Consider the following 22,015-nt stretch of genomic DNA (forward strand, 5'->3'; position numbering starts at 1 on the left):
TTTCAACTTCAAACGAGACCGTAATGGAGCTACAAGTTGTTTCCAACTTCAATCTAGTAAATGATGAAGCTACAAGTTGTTTCCGGGCTCAAACGAGTCATGAATGAAACTACAAGTTGATTCCAGTTTCAAACAACCGAAAATGAAGCTACAAGTTGTTTTCAACTTCAAACGAGTCCAGAATGAACCTAAAAATTGTTTCCAACTTCAATCTAGTCAATAATGAAGCTACAAGTTGTTTCCGGGCTCAAACGAGTCAAGAATGAAACTACAAGTTGATTCCAATTTCAAACAACCAAAAATGAAGGTACAAGTTGTGACAGCCCTCAAATCCGGGGGTCTAGATTTGGCGCCACTAAAAGAAAAACCATTGAAAACCTGTATTTTTTTTTAAAGGAAGTAAAAACAAGTATTTCAAACCTGGATATAAAAAAAAATGATTTGCCCTTTCAAAACATGTATTGTTGAAAAGCTAATAAAAATCAAAGAATTTAAAACCTAAAAGCTTTATTAAAAGATTTAAAAGAACAAAGTTTAACCCCCTTTAAAACAGGATCGCAAACAGGCTATATTATTGAAATCAGAAAAGTAAAACTAATAAATCTTATTACATGCTTTTACAACTAAATCAAATTCAGACAACTCTAATTACCACTAGTCCCAAAGACTCGATCTTGGATACTCTTCCTGACCATCAGGTTGAAACTTAGTCACTTGCAATCCTCGCCTAGCCTTACTCTTATGCTTAGCCTAAATAGGCGAACCATCTTTAACATTATCTGAAAGGGGTTAGAAGAAATAGCAAGAATGAGCAAAAGAATGCTCAACAAGTATATAATATCCAAACCAACAATGATATAAAGATAATGATACCAACACAATATGATTTAAACAAAACAGTTTCTTCTTTATGGAATTGGAACCAGATAAGACGCTACGAGCTAAGCTGGGTGATCAGCCCACGACATAGCTCCGAACCCGCATATTCAATACGAGTTCTCAAATATAAAGGATCCTAGGCACACTTTGGCCTTTAATAATTCAATTGGGACCGGCGCCTCGGTCATAAAACATTTTCATCCAATTCCCTTTCTAAAACAGATAAATCAATTCATTTTTTTTTTCATTTTAAAACCAAGGTTCAAAATCTGTAAGCAACATTGATTCTCAACCAAATATTCATTTCAACACCTTAGCATTAGAGTTCTACTAATTAAGTATTCTTTATCAAGGGTATAGGCTACTGAATCAAGTGTATCAATGTATTTTATAATAATGGCAGGGTAGGTTGTATGATGATAACTAAGGTCTTTCAAGAAATAGGGTTTCATTTATGAGTCAGAAACAAATAAGTGAACTAGTTTATAAGCAAGAACACAATTTGTTGTAGTTGAGAGGGAGGTAAGAAAACAAAGTTATAAGCTCAATATTAAGTATCTGGCAGTTGAAGAAGATAAGGATGATAATTAAGCTGATACATTTGCAAGATATAAGTGACAAAGGGTATTCCATTTCATACTTGGGTAATTCCAGAATACTAGTTAATTAGTAGAAGTCTAATTCTATAAGGAGTTTTGCAATATTCAAAGCATAACAAAGCATTGCAGGAGCAAAATCTTTTAAAGAGAAAGTAGGTTGGATATATACTTGCCTTAACTCCGGTGTCTATCTCAGATTTCTAATAACACTATGTAGTGCCATATCATTCCTTTCTGCCAGCTTCTGACAAGATTTTATCTATAGCAAATCTCTGCCTAACTTCAACTTGCAACACAACTTAGCTATTTCTGAATACCCATTTCAATCACTTCTCGATCAATGCCTCGATCAACGTCTCGTTCAATTCTATACGATGGCAAAATATTATTTCAGTCGTCGACGGATTAACTAAGCTCGCAAAGCATTAAGACCTATTATATACCTACCCTTCGCATATACATACCACGTAGTCAGACAAACACATAGCACATAGTTGAACAATTAACTTATATAGCCATTAAAAAGTCAATATTGATAAGTTAACATTTAACATGTTTCAGTTAACCATGTCACCTTATTCTTATCTATTTAATATCCTTCAACAAGTAAAACATATATAGTTTCTAACGAAAATTCGACAGCACTTCCTCTATTTATCGGACTATCCACCTGTATTCTTATATTATTCAACAAGTAACCAACTCAATCCAACTCAATAAACAAATAAGTACTGGACCAATATCAATTAAAACACAATATCACAGTATGCACACTTGCATAGCTAGATTTGAAATCATATATCACTATTAAACATGATTAACACTGACCAACCAAGTATAACCTCCTCCTATGCACTAATCAAAGAAAGAAGACGAGAACAAATAGTTCAAACAGCCCTCACTCTATGATTTTTAATAAATTGAAAATTTATCTCTTTAATACAAAATTTCTATGAGACACTCCTAAACATTATTCCAATCTACTATAAAAATTTCAGAAGCAAATTCCATGTTTAAGGGAGTAAAACAGGGCCTGCAAGTCAAGAACCTGAGTCTGTCCTGCAGAACCAGCCCCACGCTAAGAATTTTAATAAATAGGAAAATTGGTCTGTTTGTATAAAATTTTAATGACATATTCCAGACACTAACATCTAACTCCAGTAAAGATTTCAGAATTAAACACCAAGTATAAGACCTCCAAACAGAGTCTGCAATCAGTATAACAGACCCTGTCCAGTATTTTCTGCGCATACCATACTAAAACGGTCATATCTCCTAGCTCGCTAATCGAATCGATTCGATTCTTTCGCGCACATAAACTAGACTCTGAGGAGCACATAACCACACAAAGATTAAGCATATAATTCAAATCTATGAGCCCAGAATTGTACGGCAAAACAGATCAGCAGCAACCTACAATTCAACCGATTATGTGTAAATCTAAATTTTTAACCCAATGCTTAAACTCTTAAAACACCATTCTGAAAACATTTACACAAATCTCAGACCTTAAAGCTTGAATACTCAGTTATATATTCCCACAATTCAAGTACCCAAGTCATCCGATTAAACTACTAGTTGGCGCACTATTTATAATCAACCTACAACAACCAATTCAAATATCAATTAAGGACACAATTCAATCATACAATTACTAACACCAATCTCAATCTCAAAAATGAAATCAACCTTCAATTTCAAGCATATAATCAGTTTGTATACATACAAGCACACATAAATCGATTATATAAATCAATTTAATCCATATAAACACAACACCACATATATATACGTTTATATAGAACTGATTTGACAAAGATAAATTAATCTTTATACCCACTGATTTATAACTGGTGCAGGGCTATGGTGGTTGCCGGAAGGAGGAAGATACAGGCGGTGCCACGGTGGTGGTTCTGGCCGGAAGAGAAAGCGGCGGCAAAGACCCGGCGGTTATAGCAACGGCAGGAGGAAGAAAGAGCAATTACACGAGAGAGATTGATTGAGGGAAGAGGTGAGATTGAGAGTGATTTGGGAGAGGGAGAGAGACTGAGAATTATGCAGATTAAAAGAAGGAAAAGAGACGGGGGAGCCAAGAAAAGAAGAGGCGGTGGAATATTGAGGGCACGTGGCACACTTTGGTGCGGCTACGTGTCTTATTTTGTAGAATAATCACTAAGCTAATACCCGCAACTAGCTTATTTACAGATATCACTTGTAATAAAATATTCCCGAAATTCACCAAAATATTTTTATAAATATCAAAATATTGTAAAACTAATATAATAAAAGTTTTGAGATTTATCGAGTACATATGAAATTTATACACAATTTAGAAATTAATTGCGTTCTAGAAAATATTTAAAAATCAAAATTTTACAAAATAATATTTTTTTAATATTTTTAAAAACTCCTAATATATTCATTATCATTTTCAAGTAATTAAAAGAATTTTACAAATCATTTTTGTATATTTAGAAATTCATTTTACTATAATCCATTTTAAAGAAAATCATAAATATTTATAAATAACAAAGCAATTTGTAACAAATATGCACACAAGCATAAATCACATCCAGAACAAATATGCACACAAGCATAAATCACATCCAGATAATACGATTAAATCGTAGAACAAGTAATACACATATTAAACATGGTATTCAATTCAAAACAGACAACAAAATGCGATACCCTAATGAACCGGAAAAATAATTTATACTGCGACGGTCCACGAATCCGGGGTTTAATATATAAACTTTGAAACCTCATTAAACTAGAATAAAATATTAAATCTTATTTCTTCTTTTTAAGAAAATCATTTATAATATTAATAAAATATTTTTTTAAAATCCGGGTCATTACAATCTACCCTCCTTATAGGGATTCCGTCCTCGGAATCAAAGAAAGGAGGACGCATAATTTTTAAAATCCATACTAATCCACAGAACAAGTATAATCACATAGAACTATTCACATAATCAATCCACTTTTCAATTAAAGATAACGATAATATCTGAACAAATTAGATTTATAATAATCACAAACTAAACAATAATAAAAAATTCTGGGGTATTACATTCTACCCCCCTTAAAAGGATTCCGCCCTCGGAATCCACAAAGAGAACTCAAACGTATCACTTATGAGATTCCACTATACGTTTCGTCATAACGTATCATCACACACCTATGATCGATCTTGGTATACCTTTGACTGTAAGGAAATAGGAGAATCAAACTTTCACAATTGCAAAATTCATTTCCCAAGAATCAATCTTTGGGAATTTTGGAGGAACAAGATGTTTTCACAATAGGTCACATTGGAATACAAGAGTGACTGGGATATCAATACGATCAAATGAACTTAATGTTGCGTGTCCATATTAGACACTACTAAAGGTTGTTAACCTTCTTGTAATCACAACACACACAAGTGATGGCGTCCCATCCAACTCCTATCACACAGACAGGCATACCTTGTGTCCCCTATAAATAGGGTTGTTCATCCCAATCAAATGGAAAGAATATCAAGAAATATCAAAGAATGTCAAAGAATATCAAATGTCAAAGAACACCAAGAGATATCAAGGAAGATGAAAGAATATCAAGGAATGTCAAGAAATATTTCACTGTCTCATCACAACAAACCTTTATCACATATCTTTGCCTTCCAACTCATACCAATAGTCAATATTAATGTCATCTTAGAATTTGAGAAATTGAAGATCTCATTTATCGAAACTTTTGTAAAAAAAAAAAAAAAAAAAAATCATGATGATATCTCACTGATGAGAAAACAATCAAAAGAATCTTTAGTTGAAGAGAGGTATTGCCAAGGTCTTCTCAAATTTTCGCGCTGCTTCAATAAATTGTTGTTCGACGTATGTCTTCTTTTCAATGTTCTCGATAATCAATCGATGTTGACTCGTAATAGTCTCGTAAAATGTCATCGTAGACGTTATCGTTTCTAATAAGTCTGGCCCAAGTAGTTTATATTTCCGACTTCATCCCAGTCGCCTTTGAAGTCCATAGCACAACATGTAGCATATCTTCTATTTTCTGACTCGTCGATCTGTGGGTTATAGGCCCACCTTGATGTCATTAAAAGTCTCGATCATCTTGAAGCGTCGTCATCGATGTCTAACTTACTCGCATTAATCGTCTCTCATAACTGGACTCAATTCCACATACTCTCTATCCCCCACTCCTCATCTATCTACCTCTATCTGCACAACTTTCCTTCTAATCCAACATAACTCATATTTCACACTCACTCTTCATATCTCAATCAAATCAATAAACCACTTTCAAATATCCAACATGGTTAGATTGCTCTGAGCCATGCATCTTTACAAATTTCAGCTCAATCATTTACCATCAACTCTTTTAACTAGGTCTAATCTTGACCTTTCTCACAACAATACCATTCTCGGTTAATCAACACTATAATCCTAGTGTCTAGACTTAGAAATCATAAACTTTCTAAACATATACACTCAAGTTAATCGTCTAGCTTCATTTTTTTTTTCTGCACAGAAATACTATCCCCAAATAGTCTTACGATACCTCTATGTGAGGTTACACTACGTGATCTTTTTCATTAAACCTATTATTATGACCTACACTCTGATTTCAATAACTTATAACCTGTAGCTCTGATACCAACTGTGACAGCCCTCAAATCCGGGGGTCTAGATTTGGCGCCACTAAAAGAAAAACCATTGAAAACCTGTATTTTTTTTTAAAGGAAGTAAAAACAAGTATTTCAAACCTGGATATAAAAAAAAATGATTTGCCCTTTCAAAACATGTATTGTTGAAAAGCTAATAAAAATCAAAGAATTTAAAACCTAAAAGCTTTATTAAAAGATTTAAAAGAACAAAGTTTAACCCCCTTTAAAACAGGATCGCAAACAGGCTATATTATTGAAATCAGAAAAGTAAAACTAATAAATCTTATTACATGCTTTTACAACTAAATCAAATTCAGACAACTCTAATTACCACTAGTCCCAAAGACTCGATCTTGGATACTCTTCCTGACCATCAGGTTGAAACTTAGTCACTTGCAATCCTCGCCTAGCCTTACTCTTATGCTTAGCCTAAATAGGCGAACCATCTTTAACATTATCTGAAAGGGGTTAGAAGAAATAGCAAGAATGAGCAAAAGAATGCTCAACAAGTATATAATATCCAAACCAACAATGATATAAAGATAATGATACCAACACAATATGATTTAAACAAAACAGTTTCTTCTTTATGGAATTGGAACCAGATAAGACGCTACGAGCTAAGCTGGGTGATCAGCCCACGACATAGCTCCGAACCCGCATATTCAATACGAGTTCTCAAATATAAAGGATCCTAGGCACACTTTGGCCTTTAATAATTCAATTGGGACCGGCGCCTCGGTCATAAAACATTTTCATCCAATTCCCTTTCTAAAACAGATAAATCAATTCATTTTTTTTTTCATTTTAAAACCAAGGTTCAAAATCTGTAAGCAACATTGATTCTCAACCAAATATTCATTTCAACACCTTAGCATTAGAGTTCTACTAATTAAGTATTCTTTATCAAGGGTATAGGCTACTGAATCAAGTGTATCAATGTATTTTATAATAATGGCAGGGTAGGTTGTATGATGATAACTAAGGTCTTTCAAGAAATAGGGTTTCATTTATGAGTCAGAAACAAATAAGTGAACTAGTTTATAAGCAAGAACACAATTTGTTGTAGTTGAGAGGGAGGTAAGAAAACAAAGTTATAAGCTCAATATTAAGTATCTGGCAGTTGAAGAAGATAAGGATGATAATTAAGCTGATACATTTGCAAGATATAAGTGACAAAGGGTATTCCATTTCATACTTGGGTAATTCCAGAATACTAGTTAATTAGTAGAAGTCTAATTCTATAAGGAGTTTTGCAATATTCAAAGCATAACAAAGCATTGCAGGAGCAAAATCTTTTAAAGAGAAAGTAGGTTGGATATATACTTGCCTTAACTCCGGTGTCTATCTCAGATTTCTAATAACACTATGTAGTGCCATATCATTCCTTTCTGCCAGCTTCTGACAAGATTTTATCTATAGCAAATCTCTGCCTAACTTCAACTTGCAACACAACTTAGCTATTTCTGAATACCCATTTCAATCACTTCTCGATCAATGCCTCGATCAACGTCTCGTTCAATTCTATACGATGGCAAAATATTATTTCAGTCGTCGACGGATTAACTAAGCTCGCAAAGCATTAAGACCTATTATATACCTACCCTTCGCATATACATACCACGTAGTCAGACAAACACATAGCACATAGTTGAACAATTAACTTATATAGCCATTAAAAAGTCAATATTGATAAGTTAACATTTAACATGTTTCAGTTAACCATGTCACCTTATTCTTATCTATTTAATATCCTTCAACAAGTAAAACATATATAGTTTCTAACGAAAATTCGACAGCACTTCCTCTATTTATCGGACTATCCACCTGTATTCTTATATTATTCAACAAGTAACCAACTCAATCCAACTCAATAAACAAATAAGTACTGGACCAATATCAATTAAAACACAATATCACAGTATGCACACTTGCATAGCTAGATTTGAAATCATATATCACTATTAAACATGATTAACACTGACCAACCAAGTATAACCTCCTCCTATGCACTAATCAAAGAAAGAAGACGAGAACAAATAGTTCAAACAGCCCTCACTCTATGATTTTTAATAAATTGAAAATTTATCTCTTTAATACAAAATTTCTATGAGACACTCCTAAACATTATTCCAATCTACTATAAAAATTTCAGAAGCAAATTCCATGTTTAAGGGAGTAAAACAGGGCCTGCAAGTCAAGAACCTGAGTCTGTCCTGCAGAACCAGCCCCACGCTAAGAATTTTAATAAATAGGAAAATTGGTCTGTTTGTATAAAATTTTAATGACATATTCCAGACACTAACATCTAACTCCAGTAAAGATTTCAGAATTAAACACCAAGTATAAGACCTCCAAACAGAGTCTGCAATCAGTATAACAGACCCTGTCCAGTATTTTCTGCGCATACCATACTAAAACGGTCATATCTCCTAGCTCGCTAATCGAATCGATTCGATTCTTTCGCGCACATAAACTAGACTCTGAGGAGCACATAACCACACAAAGATTAAGCATATAATTCAAATCTATGAGCCCAGAATTGTACGGCAAAACAGATCAGCAGCAACCTACAATTCAACCGATTATGTGTAAATCTAAATTTTTAACCCAATGCTTAAACTCTTAAAACACCATTCTGAAAACATTTACACAAATCTCAGACCTTAAAGCTTGAATACTCAGTTATATATTCCCACAATTCAAGTACCCAAGTCATCCGATTAAACTACTAGTTGGCGCACTATTTATAATCAACCTACAACAACCAATTCAAATATCAATTAAGGACACAATTCAATCATACAATTACTAACACCAATCTCAATCTCAAAAATGAAATCAACCTTCAATTTCAAGCATATAATCAGTTTGTATACATACAAGCACACATAAATCGATTATATAAATCAATTTAATCCATATAAACACAACACCACATATATATACGTTTATATAGAACTGATTTGACAAAGATAAATTAATCTTTATACCCACTGATTTATAACTGGTGCAGGGCTATGGTGGTTGCCGGAAGGAGGAAGATACAGGCGGTGCCACGGTGGTGGTTCTGGCCGGAAGAGAAAGCGGCGGCAAAGACCCGGCGGTTATAGCAACGGCAGGAGGAAGAAAGAGCAATTACACGAGAGAGATTGATTGAGGGAAGAGGTGAGATTGAGAGTGATTTGGGAGAGGGAGAGAGACTGAGAATTATGCAGATTAAAAGAAGGAAAAGAGACGGGGGAGCCAAGAAAAGAAGAGGCGGTGGAATATTGAGGGCACGTGGCACACTTTGGTGCGGCTACGTGTCTTATTTTGTAGAATAATCACTAAGCTAATACCCGCAACTAGCTTATTTACAGATATCACTTGTAATAAAATATTCCCGAAATTCACCAAAATATTTTTATAAATATCAAAATATTGTAAAACTAATATAATAAAAGTTTTGAGATTTATCGAGTACATATGAAATTTATACACAATTTAGAAATTAATTGCGTTCTAGAAAATATTTAAAAATCAAAATTTTACAAAATAATATTTTTTTAATATTTTTAAAAACTCCTAATATATTCATTATCATTTTCAAGTAATTAAAAGAATTTTACAAATCATTTTTGTATATTTAGAAATTCATTTTACTATAATCCATTTTAAAGAAAATCATAAATATTTATAAATAACAAAGCAATTTGTAACAAATATGCACACAAGCATAAATCACATCCAGAACAAATATGCACACAAGCATAAATCACATCCAGATAATACGATTAAATCGTAGAACAAGTAATACACATATTAAACATGGTATTCAATTCAAAACAGACAACAAAATGCGATACCCTAATGAACCGGAAAAATAATTTATACTGCGACGGTCCACGAATCCGGGGTTTAATATATAAACTTTGAAACCTCATTAAACTAGAATAAAATATTAAATCTTATTTCTTCTTTTTAAGAAAATCATTTATAATATTAATAAAATATTTTTTTAAAATCCGGGTCATTACACAAGTTGTTTTCAACTTCAAACGAGTCCGGAATAGAGCTACAAGTTGTTTCCGGGCTCAAACGAGTCAAGAATGAAACTACAAGTTGATTCCAATTTCAAACAACCGAAAATGAAGCTACAAGTTGTTTTCAACTTCAAACGAGTCCGGAATGGAGCTACAAGTTGTTTCCAACTTCAATCTAGTCAATAATGAAGCTGCAAGTTGTTTCCGGGCTCAAACGAGTCAAGAATGAAACTACAAGTTGATTCCAATTTCAAACAACCGAAGATGAAGCTACAAGTTGTTTTCAACTTCAAACGAGTCTGGAATGAAGCTAAAAATTGTTTCCAACTTCAATCTAGTCAATAATGAAGCTACAAGTTGTTTCCGGGCTCAAACGAGTCAAGATTGAAACTACAAGTTGATTCCAATTTCAAACAACCAAAAATGAAGGTACAAGTTGTTTTCAACTTCAAAAGAGTCCGGAATGGAGTTACAAGTTGTTTCCAACTTCAATCTAGTCAATAATGAAGCTGCAAGTTGTTTCCGGGCTCAAACGAGTCAAGAATGAAACTACAAGTTGATTCCAATTTCAAACAACCGAAGATGAAGCTACAAGTTGTTTTCAACTTCAAACGAGTCTGGAATGAAGCTAAAAATTGTTTCCAACTTCAATCTAGTCAATAATGAAGCTACAAGTTGTTTCCGGGCTCAAACGAGTCAAGAATGAAACTACAAGTTGATTCCAATTTCAAACAACCAAAAATGAAGGTACAAGTTGTTTTCAACTTCAAACGAGTCCGGAATGGAGCTACAAGTTGTTTCCAACTTCAATCTAGTCAATAATGAAGCTACAAGTTGTTTCCGGGCTCAAACGAGTCAAGAATGAAACTCGAAGTTGATTCCAATTTCAAACAACCGAAAATGAAGCTACAAGTTCTTTTCAACTTCAAACGAGTCTGGAATGAAAATAAAAATTGTTTCCAACTTCAATCTAGTCAATAATGAAGCTACAAGTTGTTTCCGGGCTCAAACGAGTCAAGAATGAAACTACAAGTTGATTCCAGTTTCAAACAACCGAAAATGAAGCTACAACTTGTTTTCAACTTCAAACGAGTCCAGAATGAAGCTAAAAATTGTTTCCAACTTCAATATAGTCAATAATGAAGCTACAAGTTGTTTCCGGGCTCAAACGAGTCAAGAATGAAACTACAAGTTGATTCCAATTCCAAACAACCAAAAATGAAGGTACAAGTTGTTTTCAACTTCAAACGAGACCGTAATGGAGCTACAAGTTGTTTCCAACTTCAATCTAGTAAATAATGAAGCTACAAGTTGTTTCCGGGCTCAAACGAGTCATGAATGAAACTACAAGTTGATTCCAGTTTCAAACAACAGAAAATGAAGCTACAAGTTGTTTTCAACTTCAAACGAGTCCAGAATGAACCTAAAAATTGTTTCCAACTTCAATCTAGTCAATAATGAAGCTACAAGTTGTTTCCGGGCTCAAACGAGTCAAGAATGAAACTACAAGTTGATTCCAATTTCAAACAACCAAAAATGAAGGTACAAGTTGTTTTCAACTTCAAACGAGTCCGGAATAGAGCTACAAGTTGTTTCCGGGCTCAAACGAGTCAAGAATGAAACTACAAGTTGATTCCAATTTCAAACAACCGAAAATGAAGCTACAAGTTGTTTTCAACTTCAAACGAGTCCGGAATGGAGCTACAAGTTGTTTCCAACTTCAATCTAGTCAATAATGAAGCTGCAAGTTGTTTCCGGGCTCAAACGAGTCAAGAATGAAACTACAAGTTGATTCCAATTTCAAACAACCGAAGATGAAGCTACAAGTTGTTTTCAACTTCAAACGAGTCTGGAATGAAGCTAAAAATTGTTTCCAACTTCAATCTAGTCAATAATGAAGCTACAAGTTGTTTCCGGGCTCAAACGAGTCAAGAATGAAACTACAAGTTGATTCCAATTTCAAACAACCAAAAATGAAGGTACAAGTTGTTTTCAACTTCAAACGAGTCCGGAATGGAGCTACAAGTTGTTTCCAACTTCAATCTAGTCAATAATGAAGCTACAAGTTGTTTCCGGGCTCAAACGAGTCAAGAATGAAACTCGAAGTTGATTCCAATTTCAAACAACCGAAAATGAAGCTACAAGTTCTTTTCAACTTCAAACGAGTCTGGAATGAAAATAAAAATTGTTTCCAACTTCAATCTAGTCAATAATGAAGCTACAAGTTGTTTCCGGGCTCAAACGAGTCAAGAATGAAACTACAAGTTGATTCCAATTTCAAACAACCGAAAATGAAGCTACAAGTTGTTTTCAACTTCAAACGAGTCCGGAATGGAGCTACAAGTTGTTTCCAACTTCAATCTAGTCAATAATGAAGCTGCAAGTTGTTTCCGGGCTCAAACGAGTCAAGAATGAAACTACAAGTTGATTCCAATTTCAAACAACCGAAGATGAAGCTACAAGTTGTTTTCAACTTCAAACGAGTCTGGAATGAAGCTAAAAATTGTTTCCAACTTCAATCTAGTCAATAATGAAGCTACAAGTTGTTTCCGGGCTCAAACGAGTCAAGAATGAAACTACAAGTTGATTCCAATTTCAAACAACCGAAAATGAAGCTACAAGTTGTTTTCAACTTCAAACGAGTCCGGAATGGAGCTACAAGTTGTTTCCAACTTCAATCTAGTCAATAATGAAGCTGCAAGTTGTTTCCGGGCTCAAACGAGTCAAGAATGAAACTACAAGTTGATTCCAATTTCAAACAACCGAAGATGAAGCTACAAGTTGTTTTCAACTTCAAACGAGTCTGGAATGAAGCTAAAAATTGTTTCCAACTTCAATCTAGTCAATAATGAAGCTACAAGTTGTTTCCGGGCTCAAACGAGTCAAGATTGAAACTACAAGTTGATTCCAATTTCAAACAACCAAAAATGAAGGTACAAGTTGTTTTCAACTTCAAAAGAGTCCGGAATGGAGTTACAAGTTGTTTCCAACTTCAATCTAGTCAATAATGAAGCTGCAAGTTGTTTCCGGGCTCAAACGAGTCAAGAATGAAACTACAAGTTGATTCCAATTTCAAACAACCGAAGATGAAGCTACAAGTTGTTTTCAACTTCAAACGAGTCTGGAATGAAGCTAAAAATTGTTTCCAACTTCAATCTAGTCAATAATGAAGCTACAAGTTGTTTCCGGGCTCAAACGAGTCAAGAATGAAACTACAAGTTGATTCCAATTTCAAACAACCAAAAATGAAGGTACAAGTTGTTTTCAACTTCAAACGAGTCCGGAATGGAGCTACAAGTTGTTTCCAACTTCAATCTAGTCAATAATGAAGCTACAAGTTGTTTCCGGGCTCAAACGAGTCAAGAATGAAACTCGAAGTTGATTCCAATTTCAAACAACCGAAAATGAAGCTACAAGTTCTTTTCAACTTCAAACGAGTCTGGAATGAAAATAAAAATTGTTTCCAACTTCAATCTAGTCAATAATGAAGCTACAAGTTGTTTCCGGGCTCAAACGAGTCAAGAATGAAACTACAAGTTGATTCCAGTTTCAAACAACCGAAAATGAAGCTACAACTTGTTTTCAACTTCAAACGAGTCCAGAATGAAGCTAAAAATTGTTTCCAACTTCAATATAGTCAATAATGAAGCTACAAGTTGTTTCCGGGCTCAAACGAGTCAAGAATGAAACTACAAGTTGATTCCAATTCCAAACAACCAAAAATGAAGGTACAAGTTGTTTTCAACTTCAAACGAGACCGTAATGGAGCTACAAGTTGTTTCCAACTTCAATCTAGTAAATAATGAAGCTACAAGTTGTTTCCGGGCTCAAACGAGTCATGAATGAAACTACAAGTTGATTCCAGTTTCAAACAACAGAAAATGAAGCTACAAGTTGTTTTCAACTTCAAACGAGTCCAGAATGAACCTAAAAATTGTTTCCAACTTCAATCTAGTCAATAATGAAGCTACAAGTTGTTTCCGGGCTCAAACGAGTCAAGAATGAAACTACAAGTTGATTCCAATTTCAAACAACCAAAAATGAAGGTACAAGTTGTTTTCAACTTCAAACGAGTCCGGAATAGAGCTACAAGTTGTTTCCGGGCTCAAACGAGTCAAGAATGAAACTACAAGTTGATTCCAATTTCAAACAACCGAAAATGAAGCTACAAGTTGTTTTCAACTTCAAACGAGTCCGGAATGGAGCTACAAGTTGTTTCCAACTTCAATCTAGTCAATAATGAAGCTGCAAGTTGTTTCCGGGCTCAAACGAGTCAAGAATGAAACTACAAGTTGATTCCAATTTCAAACAACCGAAGATGAAGCTACAAGTTGTTTTCAACTTCAAACGAGTCTGGAATGAAGCTAAAAATTGTTTCCAACTTCAATCTAGTCAATAATGAAGCTACAAGTTGTTTCCGGGCTCAAACGAGTCAAGAATGAAACTACAAGTTGATTCCAATTTCAAACAACCAAAAATGAAGGTACAAGTTGTTTTCAACTTCAAACGAGTCCGGAATGGAGCTACAAGTTGTTTCCAACTTCAATCTAGTCAATAATGAAGCTACAAGTTGTTTCCGGGCTCAAACGAGTCAAGAATGAAACTCGAAGTTGATTCCAATTTCAAACAACCGAAAATGAAGCTACAAGTTCTTTTCAACTTCAAACGAGTCTGGAATGAAAATAAAAATTGTTTCCAACTTCAATCTAGTCAATAATGAAGCTACAAGTTGTTTCCGGGCTCAAACGAGTCAAGAATGAAACTACAAGTTGATTCCAATTTCAAACAACCGAAAATGAAGCTACAAGTTGTTTTCAACTTCAAACGAGTCCGGAATGGAGCTACAAGTTGTTTCCAACTTCAATCTAGTCAATAATGAAGCTGCAAGTTGTTTCCGGGCTCAAACGAGTCAAGAATGAAACTACAAGTTGATTCCAATTTCAAACAACCGAAGATGAAGCTACAAGTTGTTTTCAACTTCAAACGAGTCTGGAATGAAGCTAAAAATTGTTTCCAACTTCAATCTAGTCAATAATGAAGCTACAAGTTGTTTCCGGGCTCAAACGAGTCAAGAATGAAACTACAAGTTGATTCCAATTTCAAACAACCGAAAATGAAGGTACAAGTTGTTTTCAACTTCAAAAGAGTCCGGAATGGAGCTACAAGTTGTTTCCAACTTCAATCTAGTCAATAATGAAGCTACAAGTTGTTTCCGGGCTCAAACGAGTCAAGAATGAAACTACAAGTTGATTCCAATTTCAAACAACCGAAAATGAAGCTACAAGTTGTTTTCAACTTCAAACGAGTCCGGAATGGAGCTACAAGTTGTTTCCAACTTCAATCTAGTCAATAATGAAGCTGCAAGTTGTTTCCGGGCTCAAACGAGTCAAGAATGAAACTACAAGTTGATTCCAATTTCAAACAACCGAAGATGAAGCTACAAGTTGTTTTCAACTTCAAACGAGTCTGGAATGAAGCTAAAAATTGTTTCCAACTTCAATCTAGTCAATAATGAAGCTACAAGTTGTTTCCGGGCTCAAACGAGTCAAGAATGAAACTACAAGTTGATTCCAATTTCAAACAACCGAAAATGAAGGTACAAGTTGTTTTCAACTTCAAACGAGTCCGGAATGAAGCTAAAAATTGTTTCCAACTTCAATCTAGTCAATAATGAAGCTACAAGTTGTTTCCGGGCTCAAACGAGTCAAGAATGAAACTACAAGTTGATTCCAATTTCAAACAACCGAAAATGAAGCTACAAGTTGTTTTCAACTTCAAACGAGTCCGGAATGAAGCTACAAGTTGTTTCCAACTTCAATCTAGTCAATAATGAAGCTGCAAGTTGTTTCCGGGCTCAAACGAGTCAAGAATGAAACTACAAGTTGATTCCAATTTCAAACAACCGAAGATGAAGCTACAAGTTGTTTTCAACTTCAAACGAGTCTGGAATGAAGCTAAAAATTGTTTCCAACTTCAATCTAGTCAATAATGAAGCTACAAGTTGTTTCCGGGCTCAAACGAGTCAAGAATGAAACTACAAGTTGATTCCAATTTCAAACAACCAAAAATGAAGGTACAAGTTGTTTTCAACTTCAAACGAGTCCGGAATGGAGCTACAAGTTGTTTCCAACTTCAATCTAGTCAATAATGAAGCTACAAGTTGTTTCCGGGCTCAAACGAGTCAAGAATGAAACTACAAGTTGATTCCAATTTCAAACAACCGAAAATGAAGCTACAAGTTGTTTTCAACTTCAAACGAGTCCGGAATGGAGCTACAAGTTGTTTCCAACTTCAATCTAGTCAATAATGAAGCTGCAAGTTGTTTCCGGGCTCAAACGAGTCAAGAATGAAACTACAAGTTGATTCCAATTTCAAACAACCGAAGATGAAGCTACAAGTTGTTTTCAACTTCAAACGAGTCTGGAATGAAGCTAAAAATTGTTTCCAACTTCAATCTAGTCAATAATGAAGCTACAAGTTGTTTCCGGGCTCAAACGAGTCAAGAATGAAACTACAAGTTGATTCCAATTTCAAACAACCGAAAATGAAGCTACAAGTTGTTTTCAACTTCAAACGAGTCCGGAATGAAGCTAAAAATTGTTTCCAACTTCAATCTAGTCAATAATGAAGCTACAAGTTGTTTCCGGGCTCAAACGAGTCAAGAATGAAACTACAAGTTGATTCCAATTTCAAACAACCAAAAATGAAGGTACAAGTTGTTTTCAACTTCAAACGAGTCCGGAATGGAGCTACAAGTTGTTTCCAACTTCAATCTAGTCAATAATGAAGCTACAAGTTGTTTCCGGGCTCAAACGAGTCAAGAATGAAACTACAAGTTGATTCCAATTTCAAACAACCGAAAATGAAGCTACAAGTTGTTTTCAACTTCAAACGAGTCTGGAATGAAGCTAAAAATTGTTTCCAACTTCAATCTAGTCAATAATGAAGCTACAAGTTGTTTCCGGGCTCAAACGAGTCAAGAATGAAACTACAAGTTGATTCCAATTTCAAACAACCGAAAATGAAGCTACAAGTTGTTTTCAACTTCAAACGAGTCCGGAATGGAGCTACAAGTTGTTTCCAACTTCAATCTAGTCAATAATGAAGCTGCAAGTTGTTTCCGGGCTCAAACGAGTCAAGAATGAAACTACAAGTTGATTCCAATTTCAAACAACCGAAGATGAAGCTACAAGTTGTTTTCAACTTCAAACGAGTCTGGAATGAAGCTAAAAATTGTTTCCAACTTCAATCTAGTCAATAATGAAGCTACAAGTTGTTTCCGGGCTCAAACGAGTCAAGAATGAAACTACAAGTTGATTCCAATTTCAAACAACCAAAAATGAAGGTACAAGTTGTTTTCAACTTCAAAAGAGTCCGGAATGGAGCTACAAGTTGTTTCCAACTTCAATCTAGTCAATAATGAAGCTACAAGTTGTTTCCGGGCTCAAACGAGTCAAGAATGAAACTACAAGTTGATTCCAATTTCAAACAACCGAAAATGAAGCTACAAGTTGTTTTCAACTTCAAACGAGTCCGGAATGGAGCTACAAGTTGTTTCCAACTTCAATCTAGTCAATAATGAAGCTGCAAGTTGTTTCCGGGCTCAAACGAGTCAAGAATGAAACTACAAGTTGATTCCAATTTCAAACAACCGAAGATGAAGCTACAAGTTGTTTTCAACTTCAAACGAGTCTGGAATGAAGCTAAAAATTGTTTCCAACTTCAATCTAGTCAATAATGAAGCTACAAGTTGTTTCCGGGCTCAAACGAGTCAAGAATGAAACTACAAGTTGATTCCAATTTCAAACAACCGAAAATGAAGCTACAAGTTGTTTTCAACTTCAAACGAGTCCGGAATGAAGCTAAAAATTGTTTCCAACTTCAATCTAGTCAATAATGAAGCTACAAGTTGTTTCCGGGCTCAAACGAGTCAAGAATGAAACTACAAGTTGATTCCAATTTCAAACAACCAAAAATGAAGGTACAAGTTGTTTTCAACTTCAAACGAGTCCGGAATGGAGCTACAAGTTGTTTCCAACTTCAATCTAGTCAATAATGAAGCTGCAAGTTGTTTCCGGGCTCAAACGAGTCAAGAATGAAACTACAAGTTGATTCCAATTTCAAACAACCGAAGATGAAGCTACAAGTTGTTTTCAACTTCAAACGAGTCTGGAATGAAGCTAAAAATTGTTTCCAACTTCAATCTAGTCAATAATGAAGCTACAAGTTGTTTCCGGGCTCAAACGAGTCAAGAATGAAACTACAAGTTGATTCCAATTTCAAACAACCAAAATGAAGGTACAAGTTGTTTTCAACTTCAAACGAGTCCGGAATGGAGCTACAAGTTGTTTCCAACTTCAATCTAGTCAATAATGAAGCTACAAGTTGTTTCCGGGCTCAAACGAGTCAAGAATGAAACTAGAAGTTGATTCCAATTTCAAACAACCGAAAATGAAGCTACAAGTTGTTTTCAACTTCAAACGAGTCTGGAATGAACTAAAAATTGTTTCCAACTTCAATCTAGTCAATAATGAAGCTACAAGTTGTTTCCGGGCTCAAACGAGTCAAGAATGAAACTACAAGTTGATTCCAGTTTCAAACAACCGAAAATGAAGCTACAAGTTGTTTTCAACTTCAAACGAGTCCAGGAATGAAGCTAAAAATTGTTTCCAACTTCAATCTAGTCAATAATGAAGCTACAAGTTGTTTCCGGGCTCAAACGAGTCAAGAATGAAACTACAAGTTGATTCCAATTCCAAACAACCAAAAATGAAGGTACAAGTTGTTTTCAACTTCAAACGAGACCGTAATGGAGCTACAAGTTGTTTCCAACTTCAATCTAGTAAATAATGAAGCTACAAGTTGTTTCCGGGCTCAAACGAGTCATGAATGAAACTACAAGTTGATTCCAGTTTCAAACAACCGAAAATGAAGCTACAAGTTGTTTTCAACTTCAAACGAGTCCAGAATGAACCTAAAAATTGTTTCCAACTTCAATCTAGTCAATAATGAAGCTACAAGTTGTTTCCGGGCTCAAACGAGTCAAGAATGAAACTACAAGTTGATTCCAATTTCAAACAACCAAAAATGAAGGTACAAGTTGTTTTCAACTTCAAACGAGTCCGGAATAGAGCTACAAGTTGTTTCCGGGCTCAAACGAGTCAAGAATGAAACTACAAGTTGATTCCAATTTCAAACAACCGAAAATGAAGCTACAAGTTGTTTTCAACTTCAAACGAGTCCGGAATGGAGCTACAAGTTGTTTCCAACTTCAATCTAGTCAATAATGAAGCTGCAAGTTGTTTCCGGGCTCAAACGAGTCAAGAATGAAACTACAAGTTGATTCCAATTTCAAACAACCGAAAATGAAGCTACAAGTTGTTTTCAACTTCAAACGAGTCTGGAATGAAGCTAAAAATTGTTTCCAACTTCAATCTAGTCAATAATGAAGCTACAAGTTGTTTCCATCCGGGCTCAAACGAGTCAAGAATGAAACTACAAGTTGATTCCATTTCAAACAACCAAAAATGAAGGTACAAGTTGTTTTCAACTCAAACGAGTCCGGAAAGCGACAAGTTGTTTTCAACTTCAATCTATCAAATGAGCTACAAGTTGTTCCGGGCTCAAACGAGTCAGAGAATGAAACTCGAAGTTGATTCCAATTTTCAAACAACCGAAAATGAAGCTACAAGTTCTTTCAACTTCAAACGAGTCTGGAATGAAAATAAAATTGTTTCCAACTTCAATCTAGTCAATAATGAAGCTACAAGTGTTTCCTCCGGGCTCAAACGAGTCAAGAATGAAACTACAAGTTGATTCCAGTTTCAAACAACCGAAAATGAGCTACACTTTGTTTTCCAACTTCAAACGAGTCCAGAATGAAGCTAAAAATTGTTTCCAACTTCAATAGGTCATAATGAAGCTACAAGTGTTTCCGGGCTCAAACGAGTCAAGAATGAAACTACAAGTTGATTCCAATTTCCAAACAACCAAAAATGAAGGTACAAGTTGTTTTCAACTTCAAACGAGACCGTAAGGAGCTACAAGTTGTTTCCAACTTCAATCTAGTATAATGAGCTACAAGGTTGTTTCCGGCTCAAACGATCATGATGAACTCCAAGTTGATTCCAGTTTTCAAACCGAAAATGAAGCTACAAGTGTTCAACTTCAAACGAGTCCAATAAACTAAAAATTGTTTCCAACTTCAACTAGTCAATAATGAAGCTACAAGTTGTTTTCCGGGTCAACGAGTCAAGATGAAATACAAGTTGATTCAATTCAAACACAAAAATGAAGGACAAGTTGTTTTCAACTTCAACGGTCCGGAATAGAGCTAACAAGTTGTTTCCGGGCTCAAACGAGTCAAGAATGAAACTACAAGTTGATTCCAATTTCAACAACCGAAAATGAAGCTAAAAGTTGTTTTCAACTTCAAACGAGTCCGAATGGAGCTACAAGTTGTTTCCAACTTCAATCTAGTCAATAATGAAGCTCAAGTTGTTTCCTCCGGGCAAACGAGTCAAGAATGAAACTACAAGTTATTCCAATTTCAAACACACGAAAATGAAGCTACAGTTGTTTTCAACTTCAAACGAGTCTGGAATGAAAGCAAAAATTGTTTCCAACTTCAATCTAGTCAATAATGAAGCTACAAGTTGTTTTCCGGGCTCAAACGATCCAAGATGAAACTACAAGTTGATTCCATTTCAAACAACCAAAAATGGAAGTACAAGTTGTTTTCAACTTCAAACGAGTCGGAATGGAGCTACAAGTGTTTCCAACTTCAATCTAGTCAATAATGAAGCTACAAGTTGTTTCCCGGGCTCAAAGAGTCAGAAGAGAAACTCGAAGTTGATTCCAATTTCAAAACCGAAAATGAAGCTACAAGTTCTTTTCAAACTTCAAACGAGTCTGGAATGAAAATAAAAATTGTTTCCAACTTCAATCTAGTCAATAAGAAGCTACAAGTTGTTTCCGGGCTCAAACGAGTCAAGAATGAAACTACAAGTTGATCCAATTTCAACAACCGAAAATGAAGCTACAAGTTGTTTTCAACTGTCAAACGAGTCCGGAATGAGCTACAATGTGTTTCCAACTTCAATCAGTCAATAATGAAGCTGGCTCAAGTGTTTCCTCCGGGCTCAAACGAGTCAAGAATGAAACTACAAGTGGAATTCCAATTTCAAACAACCGAAGATGAAGCTACAAGTGTTTTCAACTTCAAACGAGTCCGGAATGAGCTAAATGTGTTCCAACTTCAATCTAGTCATAATGAAGCTACAAGTTGTTTGCCTCCGGGCTAAAACGAGTCAAGAATGAAACTACAAGTTGATTCCAATTAAACAACCGAAAATGAAAGGTACAAGTTGTTTTAACTTCAAAGAGTCCTGAATGGAGCTACAAGTTGTTTCCAACTTCAATCTAGTCAATAATGAAGCTACAAGTTGTTTCCTCCGGGCTCAAAACGAGTCAGAATGAAACTACAAGTTGATTCCAATTTCAAACAAACCGAAGATGAAGCTACAAGTTGTTTTCAACTTCAAACGAGTCCGGAATGGGCTAACAAGTGTGTTTCCAACTTCAATCTAGTCAATAATGAAGCTACAAGTTGTTTCCGGGCTCAAACGAGTCAAGAATGAAACTACAAGTTGATTCCAATTTCAACAACCGAATGAAGCTACAAGTTGTTTTCAACTTCAAAACGAGTCGGGAATGAAGCGAAAAATGTTTCCAACTCAATCAGTCAATAAGAAGCTACAAGTTGTTTCCGGGCTCAACGAGTCAAGAATGAAACTACAAGTTGATTCCAATTTCAAACAAACCAAAAATGAAGGTACAAGTTG

The 22,015-nt window shown here is 35.0% G+C and overlaps 1 long non-coding RNA gene across 2 annotated transcripts; it reads right to left on the minus strand.

The window, feature by feature from the left end:
• Positions 1–524: 524 nt before the first annotated feature.
• Positions 525–9,301, minus strand: LOC135149776 (uncharacterized). 2 transcript variants are annotated; one of them, XR_010287991.1, is made up of 5 exons: positions 9,145–9,301; positions 7,478–7,671; positions 6,479–6,605; positions 1,652–1,845; positions 525–779 (listed from the first exon to the last, which is right to left on the minus strand). It is a non-coding gene; the product is annotated as an uncharacterized LOC135149776 (long non-coding RNA). The 2 variants fall into 2 exon arrangements; XR_010287990.1 differs by having other exon boundaries at positions 9,141–9,286.
• Between the last annotated feature and the right edge of the window lie 12,714 nt (positions 9,302–22,015).

This window comes from Daucus carota, chromosome 9 (assembly GCF_001625215.2).
Source record: "Daucus carota subsp. sativus chromosome 9, DH1 v3.0, whole genome shotgun sequence".
Lineage (NCBI taxonomy): Eukaryota > Viridiplantae > Streptophyta > Magnoliopsida > Apiales > Apiaceae > Daucus > Daucus carota.